Source organism: Triticum aestivum, chromosome 3D (genome assembly GCF_018294505.1).
Source record: "Triticum aestivum cultivar Chinese Spring chromosome 3D, IWGSC CS RefSeq v2.1, whole genome shotgun sequence".
NCBI classification, from domain to species: domain Eukaryota; kingdom Viridiplantae; phylum Streptophyta; class Magnoliopsida; order Poales; family Poaceae; genus Triticum; species Triticum aestivum.
In genome coordinates this window covers 436,504,609-436,521,270 of record NC_057802.1, presented here as the reverse complement: position 1 = coordinate 436,521,270, position 16,662 = coordinate 436,504,609, and positions in this window count along the sequence as shown.

Here is a 16,662-nt window from a genome sequence, read left to right as displayed (position 1 = left end):
CTATTGCTTTCTTAATGTCAAATACATGTTCCTTCGACTATGAGATTATACAACTCCCGGATACGGAGGAATATCTTGTGTGCTATCAAACGTCACAACGTAACTGGGTGATCATAAAGATGCTCTACAGGTATCTCCGAAGGTGTTTGTTGAGTTGGCATAGATCAAGATTAGGATTTGTCACTCCGAGTATCGGAGAGGTATCTCTGGGTCCTCTCGGTAATACACATCATAAAGCTTGCAAGCAAATGACTAAGGAGTTAGTTACGAGGTGATGTATTACAGAACAAGTACTTGCCGGTAACAAGATTGAACTAGTGATAACCCACAAGTATAGGGGATCGCAACAGTTTTCGAGGGTAGAGTATTTAACCCAAATTTATAGATTCGACACAAGGGGAGCCAAAGAATATTTGCAAGTATTAGCAGCTGAGTTGTCAATTCAACCATACCTAGAGATTAATTATCTGCATCAAAGTGATCTGTAGCACAGTAATATGATAGTTTTGATAATAGTAGCAGCAGCAATAGTAGCGGTAACAGTGATAGAAGTGATTTTGTAGCAAGTGCAACAGTAACGATAGAAGTAGTAACTTAGCAGAAACAAGATGAGACAAAGTCGTAGGCATTGGATTGGTAATTTGTTGGATGGTATTCATAATGTGACAATCATAACCTAGGGCGATACGACACTAGCTCCAGTTCATAAATATAATGTTGGCATGTATTCCATAAATAGTCATACATGCTTATGGAAAGAACTTGCATGACATCTTTTGTCCTACCCTCCTGTGGCAGCGGGGTCCAATTGGAAACTAAGGGATATTAAGGCCTCCTTTTAATACAGAACCGGAACAAAGCATTAACACACGGTGAATGTCGGTGTCAAAACCGGCGGATCTCGGGTAGGGGGTCCCGAACTGTGCGTCTAAGGATGATGGTAACAGGAGACGGGGGACACAATGTTTACCTAGGTTCGGGCCCTCTATACGGAGGTAATACCCTACTTCCTGCTTGATTGATCTTGATGAATATGAGTATTACAAGAGTTGATCTACCACGAGATTGTAATGGCTGAACCCTAAAAGTCTAGCCTGTATGACTATGGTAATGAGTCTCCCTGCTCCGGACTAAGTCCTCAGGTTTATATAGACACCGGGAGGATCTAGGGTTACACAAGGTCGGTCACAGAGAAAGGAATCTACATATTTGCTCGCCAAGCTTGCCTTCCACGCCAAGGAGAGTCCCATCCGGACACGGGTAGAGTCTTCGATCTTCATGTCTTCACAGCCCATCAGTCTGGCCCATGACTAACAGGTCGGACGCCCGAGGACCCCTTAGTCCAGGACTCCCTCAGTAGCCCCTGAACCAGGCTTCAATGACAAGGTGTCCGGCGCACAGATTGTCTTCGGCATTGCAAGGCGGGTTCTCCTTCCCAAGTACTCCAAGATAGTCTTCGGACGCAACGAACGTGTGCGGATCTGCAACACAAGTACCACACACACAGCCGTAGAGAGTATAATATTTCACGAGTCCCATCCGCTGACAACTTTTTGTGAGATGACATCACGTCCGCCCGGTCATAATTTCAAACCGTTTTTCATCTGCCGCTCCACGTTTCGAGACACGGTTGTCATTGGCACGTCTTGTCGAAGCAGAGATCGTGTCCCCTTGCGGGATTCTCATCAATACGGGCGTGGGTAACCCAACCGTGCCATTTACACAGCCCTTGGGAACAGGCGAGTTTTAAGGCGAGTGGGGAGGCGTTCGATATTCACTACTTTTATAAGGAGATAAGGATTCCCTTTCTTCACCCACGCCTTCTCTTCCTCTCTGTCCTTCCATTCTAGAGCTCCAGCGCCCAAGTTCCCATCTTCTTTTCCCTTCCGAGCAAGCTCTCGACCATGTCCGGGTCCGGAGGTCAAGGCAAGTGGATGGCCTCTTCAGTCACGGCGAAGGACGTCGCCGAGCTTTGGGAGGCCGGGTATCTGGCGAAGGAGATCGCCCACCGTCTTCCGGCCAAGGGACAAGTCGTCCCCACACCGAAGCCCAACGAGAGGGTGGTTTTCCTCCCTCATTTCGTCCGCGGGCTAGGGTTTCCACTCCACCCTTTCGTCCGTGGGCTGATGTTTTATTACGGGCTAGATTTCCATGATCTAGCCCCGAACTCCTTCCTCAACATCTCGGCATTCATTGTCGTGTGTGAGGCCTTTCTCCGCATCCAGCCCCACTTCGGACTATGGCTCAAAATCTTCAACGTGAAGCCAAAGGTGGTGGATGGCAAACACGCGGAGTGCGGGGGAGCCATGGTGAGCAAGATGCCCAACGTCACATGGCCCCAAGGCACGTTCATGGAGACTGTCAAAGAGTGGCAGAAGCTATGGTTTTATATCATAGAGCCACGCGGTGCCACTTGGGCCGCCGCTCCCGAATTTAAGTCCGGGGCTCCAATGCGGCTGACCTCCTGGATGGAGAAAGGCCCAAATTGGTCTTCGTCGGATGAGCTGATGGCGCTGCAGACGCACGTTCAAAGCATGGTGAACAAGAACATCAAGCTCGTCGACGTGATCCAGGTTATGCTAGTTTGCCAGATCCTCCCTTGCCAACGCCGAACTTCCCCTTTATGGGAATTCGATCCGGAGAAGCACCAGACCTTGGTTTGGCTCTTCGGCACCACTCACGAAGACGCTTAGAAGCTGCTCTTCAAAGGTGATGAGAAGCCGCCGGCCATTGACTCAGATCATGGACACAATCTTGCCCACCCCGCCAGTACGGTAAGTCCTCCACATCTCAAGGCGTGCCCTCTACCTGTTTGTCCAAGGAGGGTAACTGAACTTTGCTAATTTATCATTTTAGGAATGGACGGAGAAAGTGGAGCGAATTTACAGTTCTGCCCCGCTGCCCGAAGAGCCAGTCATCCCACTCCTGGTGAGGATGCTGGTCCCGGCGCCCTATCAGCCGCCAGAGAAGAAGGCCAAGAAGAAGGCCAAGGGGGGCCGGGGTGGCCTCCGCCGCAAAGGCACTTCGGACGTGATGTCCGAAGACAAGACTCACTCCTCTGCCACCGAAGATGACGACGAGGAGGAGGAGGAAAGCAACCCTCCCCCTGATGGAGGGAAGAAGAAGAGGGCGGCCTCCACAAATCTGGAGGTGGAGGCGCCCAAGAAGGGGAAAGGCTACCTCGCGGATAAAACCGCGTGGGACGTCGACAGCAGTCCGGAGCGATCCTCGCGGAGCAAGACCCTGGCTGCGTCGTAAGTCCTGACAGACTCGTGCTCGCCCGTGTATCCGGCCTTTCCTCCTTATTGTATTAACATGGTTAGTTATGCTATTGCAGTCTGGCCCACAACAGCTCCCTGCGAACCTCGTCGGGAGGTTCGCTGGATTTAAAGGCGATGGCCAGCGAGTCACCGCCGGCCGCTCACTCTCCCCCAGCCAGGGGCGACATCGAGGTGTCGTCCCGAAGGACCCTTCCTAGCCGGGGAGAGGTTCCGGAGGTCGTCAGGGCGGCGCCAGAGGTCGAGACCTCGGCCACCGAACACATGGGGGAACAGATCCCCATGGGGACTGATGATGGGGGCCAGGTTCAATTCGGCCCCAACCGAATATGGTTCCGGAGACCCACAAGGCTCTGGAATCTGGCAAGTAGCCTCCCTTGAAAGAAGGAGGCGCACCCATCCCGCTGGTGACCTTTGTCCAACCAGAGGGACCGGACAATCTGCTGGAAGCGCTACGAGGCGCTTCCATTGTGGATGAACACCGTATCCTTATGGGTACGATGATTGAGAAGGTTCAGTCCGTCAAAAGCGGACTGACCGAAGCCTGCAGCTGGCCTGCTGACAGGTTTTGAGGTAAGCGACGCAAGAGAAAAATCCCAATATAGACAGTAGCCCCCGAGACACTGTCCGGTGTTCGGAAAGAAAAGCCGGACAAAGGATCAATTAATTTTCGCAGGGAACTAACTAAATGTGTCTTATAAGCAGGCGTCGTTGTTGGCCGCGACCTCACATGCTGCCGAAGTCTCCGGACTAAAGCAGAAGCTAGAGCGGGCCGAGGGAGAGCTCGGCCAAGCGAGGAAGCAGCTGGAAGAGCAACAAGGTATGCAATGACTTGCTATATATTCAGAAAGAATAAATGCTGTGTATTGACTGTGATGCCATGATTTATGTAGGAGCGACGACTAAGGTCGAGGCCCTAAAAAAGGCCATGGCTGAAGCTGAGGAGAAAGCTGCCAAGGAGCAAGCCGCCCGCAAAAAGCTCAAGGCCAGGCTCAATGAGGTCCAGCAAGAGCTCCAGGACGCGGTGAAAAAGTGCGATGCCTTGGAGGGTGATGTTTTGGCTCGAGAGACTGAACTCGCCAAGGCTCGCCAGAGTGCGGAGGGGGCCCGGGTTGAAGCCCAGGGCGCCCTCAAGGAGATCCAGGAGGCCAAGAAGATCGCGGCGGGTAAGGCGTTTAGTATGCAAAGCAAGTATGTGAATAAGAAGTTTTTCTTACTAACCCGAATTCGGAGTTCCCCAGGGGCGTTTGTGGACTTGCCGTGCAGCGTGTCAGACGCTGTGGAGTTCTTCAGGGCCGAAGAATGGAGCTCGACGGGGAAGCTGTTCTGGTCGCAATACCTTGCGCCAGAACATCTAGTGCCCTTCACCGATTAGCTAAAACAGCTGGTCGAGCTACATAGGTTGGCTGAACTGGCCATGAAGGATTTGATAATCCGGCTGTGGCCTGCCGAGGCTATACCCAGCGGCTACTTCGGCCTCGTGAAGCGGTTGGTGAATGCCTGTCCGCGGCTGGACATCGTCAAGCGGTCGGTCCGCATCGAGGGCGCGCGCCTGGCCTTCGCCTATGTCAAGGTGTGGTGGGCGAAGATGGACGCCGTCAAGCTAGCGACCGAGGGGCCGCCTGAGGGCAAGGAGCACCGCACACCCGAGCGATATTTTGGAGACGTCCTGGAGGGGTCCCGCATTGTTGCAGAGCAGTGTGCGAAAGACGTGATCTTTGAATGAATACATTCATATTTTGTCTCGCCCTGTATTATGAAACAAAGACAGTTTAGGTAATATAATGCTTTGTGTTAGATTTTTACCTCCTGTGGGGCCGTTTTTATTAAATCTGAGAGTTGGTCAGTCGTCGGCTTTAGCCCCCACGTAGGAAATACAGGGGTGTTCGGGATGGAATCTAAACACTCTTGATCCAATTATTTGGTCGTTGAAGGAGGTGTTTAGCGCAACGAACAAGGCAATCGGACTATAATGCTTTATCACCCTCACTTAGCCATAGGAGTTCGATAATAAATTTTTAGGCGCAGCCCCTGGTATTCGGAAGTCCGAACTGGGGGATTCTGTAAACACCTGATCGGATAAAAACCGATTCATCGCGTAATGCAGAAAAAACCTCTAGCAATTTGAATCCCCGGAAGAGCTGACCGGCTCTCGCCGCATCATGACAGTCACTTTTCGGCTTTCTCTACTGAGGTGCTCATCCGGATGAACCAGGGCACAATCGCAGCAGTTCTCCCTTTACTACCCTAGCCGATATAGCGGAATGTAAGGTAGTAAGCACAGGAGCCGGGCAACCCAACTATTAACCAAAGACATGATTCAGAGCCAATGCATATAATGCTAAATTCGGGGTGCCAAACTATACTGTAAAAAGTGTTCGGACTTTGTTGTCGTATTGCGGGGCGCTTTAAAGCCCTTGGCAAATGTGAAATGTACCAGAGTGTACGGGTGCTATCTGATAAGGTTTATTAACAAAGAATAAAGGAAAACAGAAAAGGAGCAAAGGTAATGAGCTAGGGCCGCAGAATTTGGGCCGCGAACTGTTTTCATTGCAATTATATTAATACGTCAAAGCGCATTGATACAAATAGTGCGTTAAGCAACATGTTATTTAACATGCCAAAAACCAAGGAAGAGCTGCATGTGGGTCCTGAAAAACAGGTAGAGTGATTGTTAACGAAACCACCTTTAAATTCCCCGATACGCTTGTGCTTCTTGCCATCTTGGTGTATTTGTCCTTCGAGAGGACCGGTGATCTAGCCATCAGCGAAGGTATGTGGAAAAGAAACCTGAAAAGGGGAAAAGGAAACAATGAAAGTATATGTGTCCGGGAGCGGTCAAGCCGTATTGCAGATCACAAGCGAGTTATGCCTCCGTCTACGCCCATGGAATTTTGAGTGCGTAGTTATGTATGCGCGGTACAAATGCCGCCACTTCAGTGGGACTGGGACGGAGGACAAATTGCTAATCGAGCTCTTGATGAGCCGAGCTGTCGTGCTGTAGAATAGTCTAGACCCTCTTGACAGTGTCCGGGAGCTTGGCCGCCGGATTGAGGTTCTTCTTGAAAAGGCCGCTCCGTACTTCTGCTGCTAAGGCCGCGGTGTGTTCCTCAGTACGAAGGGAACGTTTTGTGTTCCCATTGACTGTTATGACACCGCGTGGCCCGGGCTTGAGCTTGAGGTAAGCATAATGAGGCACCGCATTGAATCGAGCAAATGCAGTTCGTCCGAGCAGTGCGTGATAGCCGTTGCGAAAAGGAATGATATCGAAGATTAAATCTTTGCTTCGAAAGTTGTCCGGAGATCCAAAGACAGCCTCTAGTGTAATTGAGCCCGTGCAGCAGGCCTCTACACCTGGTATGACTCCTTTGAAGGTAGTTTTTGTGGGCTTGATCCGTGATGGGTTAATGCCCATTTTGCGCACTGTATCCTGATAGAGCAGGTTCAGGCTGCTGCCGCCGTCCATAAGGACTCGCGTCAAGTGGAATCCGTCAATTATTGGGTCAAGGACCAATGCGGCTGAACCGCCATGACAGATACTGTTCGGATGATCCCGTCGATCAAAAGTGATCGGGCATGACGACCATGGATTAAATTTTGTGGCGACTGGATCTATCGCATAGAAGTCCCTGAGCGCGCGCTTGCGCTCCCTCTTGGGGATGTGTGTAGCGTATATCATGTTCACCATTTTGACCTGGGGGGAAACTTCTTTTGTCCCCCTGTGTTCGGTTGCCGGGGTTCCTCGTCATCGTCCTTGCTTTGCGATCCCTTTTCTTTGTTGTCGGCATTTAATTTGCCGGCCTGTTTGAAAACTCAACAATCTCTGTTGGTATGATTGGCTGGTTTATCAGGGGTGCCATGGATTTGGCACGGACAATCGAGTATGCGGTCCAAGCTGGATGGTCCCTGATTGTTTCTTATATATAGCTTCTTCCGCTGACCGGACTTGGAACCACTGAATTCGGCATTGACTGTCGTGTCCTCGGTGTTGTCACCATTACTTCGGCGTTTGTGTCTGCTGTGTCGGAGCTTGCCATTGCTATTTTTGGCCTCAAGGGTGCCCGTGTCACTTGTTGTATTTTTGCTACGGGCTAGCCAACTATCCTCTCCCGCACAGAAGCGGCTCATGAGTGCCGTGAGGGCTGCCATGGATTTTGGCTTTTCCTGGCCGAGGTGGTGGGCTAGCCATTCGTCACGGATGCTATGCTTAAAGGCCGCTAGGGCTTCGGCATCCCGACAGTCGACGATCTGGTTCTTTTTAGTTAGGAACCTAGTCCAGAATTTCCTGGCTGACTCTCCAGGCCGTTGGACTATGTGACTTAAGTCATCGGCGTCTGGTGGCCGGACATAAGTATCTTGGAAGTTGTCAAGGAAAGCTTCTTCCAAGTCCTCCCAACTGCCAATAGAATTTTCAGGCAGACTGTTTAGCCAGTGCCGAGCTGGCCCTTTGAGTTTTAGTGGGAGGTATTTGATGGCATGAAGATCATCCCCGCGGGCCATGTGGATGTGGAGAATAAAATCCTCGATCCATACCGCGGGATCAGTTGTTCCATCGTATGATTCGATGCTTACGGGTTTGAACCCTTCTGGGCATTCATGATCCATTACTTTGTCAGTGAAGCAAAGAGGGTGTACGGCGCCTCTATATCGGGCCGCATTGCAACGTAGCTCCGATGGAGTCCGTCTGCGGTTTTCGGCCCGAGCGTGACTAGGTTTGTCACGTCCGAATAGATAGCCATCCTCACGTGTCAAGGCACGTCCTCGCGATCCGTAGATCGATCTTGTATGTCCTGCTCTACTGTCCAGGTCTTGACGAAGGTCATATGCATAGCCCCGAGCTGTCTTATCCCTGCCTTTATGGTGAGGTGGGATAGTCTGGTTTTCGGCTCGAGTTGCCGTTTTATCCCGTCCGCGCGGTGGCCGGTCAACTGCATTGCGTGATGCTGGTGCGGGCTCTGGCGCCCTGTCTTCGAACTGAGGTAGTAATTTGCGCTTCGGGTAACTTTTGGCTGGGTGTTTAAGGCCGTATTCCTCGGCTGCCAGGACATCGGTCCATCTGTCATTGAGCAGGTCTTGATCAGCTTGAAGCTGCTGCTGCTTCTTTTTCAGGCTCCTCGCAGTGGCTATTAGCTGAAGCTTAAAGCGCTCCTGCTCGAGAGGTTACTTAGGCACGATGATGTCTTCGTTGCCGAGGCTCACCTCCTCCTCGGAGAGCGGATGATAACTACCATCCTCCGAGTCTTCTTCTATGGCCTGGTCGTCAGGGCTGACTTGCCCATCTTCCCGATTGTCTTGTTCGGCAGTTTGCTCGTCGGGTTCTTCTGTGTCTTCGGCACCATCCGGAGTGTTGTCGTCTCCTGTGCTGATGTTGCTGTCTCTGCTGCGGCGTGATTTAGAGCGGCGCCGCTGACGCCTGTGCTTTGGTTGTGTCTTAGGAGGGTCCTCCTTCACAGGGTTTTCCTTGTCATCGCCGCTATTATTCTTTGGCGCATCTACCATGTATACGTCTTATGAGGAAGTGGCCGTCCATCGTCGAGTGAACGGCGGGTTTTGGGCCTCCTAGTCTCCGGCATCGTCGTCCATACCGTCGATGTCTTCAGAGTCGTAATCGAGCGTGTCGGTTAGGTCTTCGACAATGGCTATGAAGTGGGCGGTGGGTGGAAAACGAAATTCTCCATCATCCGCCTCCAGCTCAAACCCGATATAATTTGGCTGACCGTCCTCCGCTAGAGATAGATTCTTTAACGAGTTTAGCACATCGCCTAAAGGTGAGTGCTGGAAGATGTCCGTGGCGCTGAATTCGGCGATCGGGTATGTGGACGCACATGGCTTGGAACTTATAGCCGGAAACGAGTCCGAGATTCCGATGACATAGGCCTCACCCGAGGCCAGGTCTGTGTGCGGCTCCAACACCGCAGAGTCTGCGGCCTCCGTGGCGGGGTTGAACTTCCCGTCCTTGGATGGCGTGATCTGCTCCGGATCTAAGGACAGAGCGGTTACAGGTGCAATTTCCTGAGTGTAGTCCGATGACAGATTTAAGTCATGTTCATCGTGGCGATGTGGAGCGACTGCCGCGGTCCCGAATCCGTCGAAGATCAAGTCTCCGCGGATGTCCGCGACGTAGTTCAAGCTCCCGAATCTGACCTGATGGCCAGGGGCGTAGCTGTCGATCTGCTCCAGCTGGCCAAGCGAGTTGGCCGGTAGTGCGAAACCGCCGAACACGAAGATCTGTCCGTGGAGGAAGGTTTCTCCTTGGACAGCATCATCATGGACGATGAAAGGGGCCATCAAACCTTTTGGGGACGGCACAGTGGAACTCTCAATGAAAGACCCAATGTCGGTGTCAAAACCGGCGGATCTCGGGTAGGGGGTCCCGAACTGTGCGTCTAAGGATGATGGTAACAGGAGACCGGGGACACAATGTTTACCCAGGTTCGGGCCCTCTCTATGGAGGTAATACCCTACTTCCTGCTTGATTGATCTTGATGAATATGAGTATTACAAGAGTTGATCTACCACGAGATCGTAATGGCTGAACCCTAAAAGTCTAGCCTGTATGACTATGGTAATGAGTCTCCCTCCTCCGGACTAAGTCCTCCGGTTTATATAGACACCGGGAGGATCTAGGGTTACACAAGGTCAGTTACAGAGAAAGAAATCTACATATTTGCTCTCCAAGCTTGCCTTCCATGCCAAGGAGAGTCCCATCCAGACACGGGTAGAGTCTTTGGTCTTCATGTCTTCACAGCCCATCAGTCCGGCCCATGACTAACAGGTCGGACGGCCGAGGACCCCTTAGTCCAGGACTCCCTCAGTGAATACACAAACTCCTCAAACTACGGTCATCACCGGGAGTGGTCCCGACTATTGTCACTCCGGGGTTGCCGGATCATAACACGTAGTAGGTGACTCTAACTTGCAAGATCGGATCTAGAACATGGATATAATGGTGATAACATAAATGGTTCAGATCTGAAATCATGGCACCCAGGCCCAAAGTGACAAGCATTAAGCATGGCAAAGTCATAGCAAAATCAATCTCAGAACATAGTGGATACTTGGGATCAAGCCCTAACTAACTAACTCGATTACATGATGAATCTCATCCAACTCCTCACCGACCAGCGAGCCTACGAAGGAATTACTCACTCCCGGTGGGGAGCATCATGGAATTGGCGATGGAGAAGGGTTGGTGATGATGAAGAACGAAGATCCCCCTCTCCGGAGCCCCAAACGGACTCCAGATCTGGCCTCCCGATGAAGAATAGGAGGTGACGGCGGCTCCGTCTCGTGTAACGCGATAATTCTTTCTTGCTGGTTTTTTCTGGAAAAATAGGATTTTATAGCGTCGGTTTTAGGGTCTGCGGGGCCACCAAGTGGGGACAACCCACCTGGGTGCGCATGGGGGGGGGGGCAGGCACGCCCTGGTGGGTTCTTCCCACCCAGGTGCCCCCTCAGGTGGCTCTTGGCTCCAAAAATTCTCTTTTATTGGGTAAAAATTCCTCGCAAAGTTTCGTTCTATTCCGAGAACTTTTATTTCTGCACCAAAACAACACCATGGTAATTCTGCTGAAAACAGCATCAGTCCGGAGTTAGTTCCATTCAAATCATGCAAATTAGAGTCCAAAATAAAAGGAAGTGTTAGGAAAAAGTAGATATGTTGGAGACGTATCAACTCCCCCAAGCTTAACATTTGCTTGTCCTCAAGCAATTCAGTTGATAAACTGAAAGTGAAAAAGAAAAACTTTTTCGAACTCTTTTGCTCTTGTTTGCATAAATAATCTTAAACAACACCCAGGTTTTCAGCCAATATTATAACTAACCATATCAACAATAAAGGACAGACCTAGTGCATAGAAGCTCCCACACAAGGTGGGGTCTGGGGAGGGATTATAGGAACCTAGTCTTACCCCTGCAAAGTGCAATGCAGAGAGGCTGGTTCGAACCCAGGACCTCTTGGCAGAAGTGGGGAGGACTTCACCACTTCACCATATCGACAATAACTCTTAAAAAAAATATTAACTCATATCAATGACATAATCAGCTAGCGAGCTATAATAAGATATCTCAAATAGCAACACATGATCAAAACAACCATGATATAGTATGACAATAGTGGTATCTCGCTAGCCCTTTCTGAGACCACAAAACATAAATGCAGAGCACCTCCAAAGTCCAAGCAACTACGAGACATTGTAATTCATGGTAGAAAAGATCCAGCCATGATGCACTCAACATTAGCTACACACAATGCATCAGCACGACAGCAGTGCTCTCAGGTTCTGGCGCATATTCTAAAAGGTGATGACACAAACATAAAAGTAAATAGATAGTCCCTTCGCAGAGGAAATGTGAGAGCCTGGTTTTTTGCCCTTTCTTATTTGCTTGAAATTTCATTTGAAAGTTTTTGAAACTTGGAGTTTCTGAATCTTTTCATTTGGACTTAAACACTTGGGCATCCTTGGCCTTCACCCAAGTGTTCACTTCTCTCCCAAACCATCACTTCACTTCTGATCCACCACAAAATAACCTTTGGAATATTTTTCTTAAATGAAAAATATTCATTTTCTCTCAAAAACCCTAAGCCAGATCTGTTTGCTTCAAGGCAACCCTAATTTTTATGGCTCAGAAAATTCTAAGATAATTCACAAATATTCTAGGGACCCTAGGGCACCTCCCTGAGCAAAAATATTTCATCACTTTTTGGAATATTTTTGCTACAGAAAATCTTTTTTGTTCTGGACAGAAATGGTGGTTTCTACAGCAACTACCATTTTACTGCTCCATTTGACCTGAACTTTCTTGTGCATCTTTTCCTTAGTAACTTATAACTAGCCTCCAAAGCACAACCCCAAACTCCCAGCCATTTGACCACAGTAACATCACAAAGTTACTGACCAGAAACTTACCTGGCTTGTAAAATCTTCTCTACTGCACCTGGATCCAAACCAAACCGCGGTGAACTTCAAAACTACCACGAACAACATGCCAGACATGATTTTTGGATGAAGGCTGGCCTGAGGAGAGAGTTCGCGCGGTGACCACGCGTGTCCACGATGCCAGGCATGCGTGTCGACCCGCTCTGGGTGACACCGAGCGCTCTGTTCGAGCGTGCTCGCTTCCCCCGCCTGCCCAACCATGCCAAACCCCGCCACCATCATCGTCTCGACGTCCTTAACTCCTCCCTGGCACTCGCCGATGCCGGAGCTCGCCGCAGCGAGCACGGGCAAGGTCCGGCCAGCCCAACAGTGCAGAGCGCACTGTGCTCGTCGCCATCCCCTTGATCATGTGCTCGTCTCCGCTCGCCCACAGTGGCCGCGTGACCTCCGTCGCCTTCTCCCCCTCTCACCGACGCCGCTCGTCGCCGGGTGCCGTGGACAGGTGTCCACCGGCGAAGCCCGAAGCACCCTCGCCGCTCGCCTATAAATAGAGCCACCCCCAGCCTCCTCGAGCACCATCCAGCACTCACACACACCCCAAGATCGAGTAGGAAGCCGTAGCCCGGCCGGGCAGGCCTCGGGCCGCTGTCCCCGAGCTCGAGCTCGCCGGCGATCCCCTCTGGTTGCCGCGGTAGCTCCAGCCCCTCCCAGGCCTGGGCGACCCCTCCAAGGCCTCCGCCTCTCTCCGGTGAGGCCATCTCGCCCACTTGGAGCCTCTGGAGTGACCTCTGCTCGCCGTCTTCCTCAACTCCGGCGACCTCCATGTTCCGCCTCCGCTTGCGAGCTAGTTTCCGACGCCGTCCGACCACCCCTAGCCATGCTACGGGTACGGGCAGGTGTGCCATCGTCCCCTCTCTCAATCCCTCCCTCTCGTTTGGGCCAAGGAGCCCTCGTCGCCGTCGAGAGCTCCGGCGAAGCCGCGGCCCTCTCTATTTCTCTCTCCCTCTTCCCCCACCTGACTAGAGGGGCCCGCTAGTCAGCCACTCAGTACACGCGCGAAGCGGTACGAGTGGTGGCGCCCCTGGGCTTTACGCCTTCGACGTCACCCCCAGAGCTGTCTCTTTTTATTCAAATTCATTTATATTCCAGAGAGCTTCAAACAATTTTAACTTTTTAACCATAAGTCCAAATGAGATGATTCTTTTTGCATTGTGTTCTTTGAAAGGAAATCTAACAGCTCACCTAAGATGAGATTTTTCTGAGCTGTTTAGAATTTCTGGTTAATTTCAGAAGTGTTCTTGATATTCTCTTTTTGTGTTTAAAAATTATTTTCAGAAGGTGAGGCTTGTCTTGAGGATCACCAGGAGGCTTGTGAACCTCATCTGCACTAAGGCAAGCCACAACAACATTTTTATGATGCCATTTCAATATTTGTGATTTTCTCACTTAAATGAAATGATTAACCCATGCATTAAATAATTATTGAATTGTTTGTATTCCGTTAAGTATTGGTCAGTTGTTATGCTTGATTTACAGAATAGTTGAAACTAGTTTAAGTGGGTACCGAGTCCCTGAGTGGGAGTGTTCTGACCACGACGGTGGTCGGGGTGTCTTTGGTAGACACAGGGCCACCCAGGACCAGCCCGTTGGGAATTTGGGTCGGAGTGGCCGGGAGAGTGCTCTGGCAATGGAGGGGTTTTGTTGGAATGCCGTTGGTCCACCCGAATGGGAATGCGAGGCCATGGGTTCCATGGTGTGGGTACAATGTGCTACCTCTGCATAGTGTATAATCTATCGATAGCCGAGTCCACGGTCACGGACACCTCGTACTAGGTCCCACCATGAGTCAACGTTTAATAAAAATTGCACACTAAGCTATGAACTTTGCATTGTCAATGGATGGCAGAAAGGCCATCGAGGTATTTGGGACCAAATGATGGTCGTGGTTGTGATCGCCGTAAGGATCACGAGTTGTTCTTGAGAAAGACCACTATGGTGGTGTGTTTGTGGTCCAGAGATGATCACAGTTGGTAAGCTGTCCTGAGGGACGTTCGGGCTTGATCACAGCATGTTGACATATAATGTTGCATTATTAATAATTGGTTAAATATCATGATATTGTTTGTCATTATGATTATGCTTGTTGTGAGCTTGCATGTACATTCAATGTACTGACCTGGCGTGTCATGCCAGATTTCAGGAAAGTCTCGTTGGAAAGGAGCGCTGTTCGAGTCTAGATCGTGTCCACATCAGTGTCCTGTGATATGGAGCTTTCGCTACGACGGTATTCCGCTGCCACGTAGTTGTTCGAGTCGAGGCCCCTTTATGTTCACTAAATAATGTGCATATTGTTCCGCCGCACCGAGTGTGCCGCTTGGCCTCGACCACTGTTGTAATATGAACTCTGTTCCGCTAGCATCAATAAAGCGGTTGTTTTCTGTACCAATATGTTGTGTGTTGCCAGAAGACATGATCTCTGGGCTGGCAATGCAGGGCAAACCGGTCGCTCTGAGCCTGGGTGCCAGAACGGTTGGTACCAGAGCCGCGCTGACTATAGGCCACACTAGACTATGACGTGTTAATTGGACGCTAGACACGAGTAAATGTGAGTGTCGGTAGCAGTTATAGCTGGTTGTTGCATTGTAGTCATTTGATTATTATTTTTATGCTAACCTGTTAATGGTTGTGAGTGTAGATGGCTCCGGTGCCGTATCCGTGCTAGTTGCAGTTGATGCCGTACATGTCACCGCACCTTCTCCGCAACGTGTGGCGTCGGCTGTACCCTCACAGAGATGAACCAGTCTACCGTGTGTACCGGGAGCGTCTAGCAGACTCAGTGTATGAGTATCACGCAGTGGTTAGTCTGCGCACCAGTTCCAATTCCGACTCTTACACTCGCATTTCTCGGAGCGGTTACGCCTCCACCGCTTCTCAGGCTGTCCAGTTTGCCGCATTTGAGGTCCTTGTCGAGCTTCGTTATACCGAGGTTCAAATGCAGCATCACCCAGGATTCTATTACTACCCATCTCTGCACGACAACGATCGTGTCCGTTTTCCTCTCGTTAACCCGGAGTCTGATAGTCTTGCTAGCCATCTTGCTCGCTATATCACTGCTAGCTATCTGATGATCCACGAGCTGGCTCGAGAGCTGACTCGTGCCCGTACTGCTTTAGCCGCTACCTTGGTCACTACTAGATCCACCACCACTCCATCCTCACTAGGATTTACCCCTTATGTCCCAGTTAGCTCTAGCTCCCCTATTTCGCCGGCTACTCCCCGAGTAGCACAGGCGTTCTGGCCGTGAACCCTCTCAATACTCCTGCCGAGTGGGTCTCACTTCTTGCTACTCCTGCAGCCCCGATGCTTCATCCTACCCCTGCCCCTGAGGGAGAGCCCTCGAGGCAGCGTCGTCGTGTTACCTTTAACCCGGAGGTTTCCGTTAACCACGTCAGTTCGGGATCTGAGACCGCTTCAGGGGAGGACACCGCAGCACCAACAGAGCAGTAGTGTCTTTGAGTATTCGCAGTCGTCTAGATGGTGTACGGATGTAGTTGTACGAGTCATGATGCTTCATGTATGAGAGTAGTGGAACCAGTCAGGTTGTTAAATTTTCATGTATGAGTCTATGTATAATTATGATGGGACTTTAATCGCCGTATTCTCTTCGCTCTTTTGTCTTTTTGAGAATTGTTGCTGGCTTTTCCCCAATTTTATTCTTGGATCTCTCATCTCGATTTCGTTGCCTTGGGAAAAATACTCAATAGGATGACGCGGGGAGGCGACAATAGCAACGTTCGTGAGGGAACTCCTGTTCGTCGTTCCGCACGACAGGCAGGATATTCTCCCGAGCCGTACGTTCAGCCATCACCTCCTCCGCCTGATCCTCCCTCCAGCGAGCAAGTTCTGCGTATGTTTGAAGAAAAAAGGAACAATGATCTGATTGAAATATTGAGAAGTGTGCAAGCTATAGTTGGACAAAATGGAAATCAGAATGGTCATCACTCAAAGCTGTCAGATTTTCAGAGGACCAATCCACCCAATTTCAGTCAGGTTGTTGACCCATTGGATGCAGACGATTGGTTGCGCACCATGGAGAAAAAGCTTGAGATCGCCCGTACTGAAGAAAATGATAAAGTCCCATTTGCAACCCATTACCTTGAAGGCGCAACTGCCATATGGTGGGAAAATACAAAAACCATGTGGCCGATTGATGAGGAAGTCACTGGGAAAAATTCAAGGATAAGTTCCACAAATATCACATCCCTACTGGAGTTATGAAGGCCAAGCAGCATGAATTTCTCGCACTTGTCCAAGGAAATCAATCTGTGGCTGAGTATCTGCAAAAATTCAATCATCTGGCTCGTTACTCTCTGTATGACGTAGCCACCGAAGAAAGGAAGATGGACAGATTTCTTGGAGGTTTAAATCCGCAACTTCGGTGTGCTCTCAGTATGTTTGATTTCACGGATTTCCACACTCTGGTAGACAAGGCATTCATTGCTGAA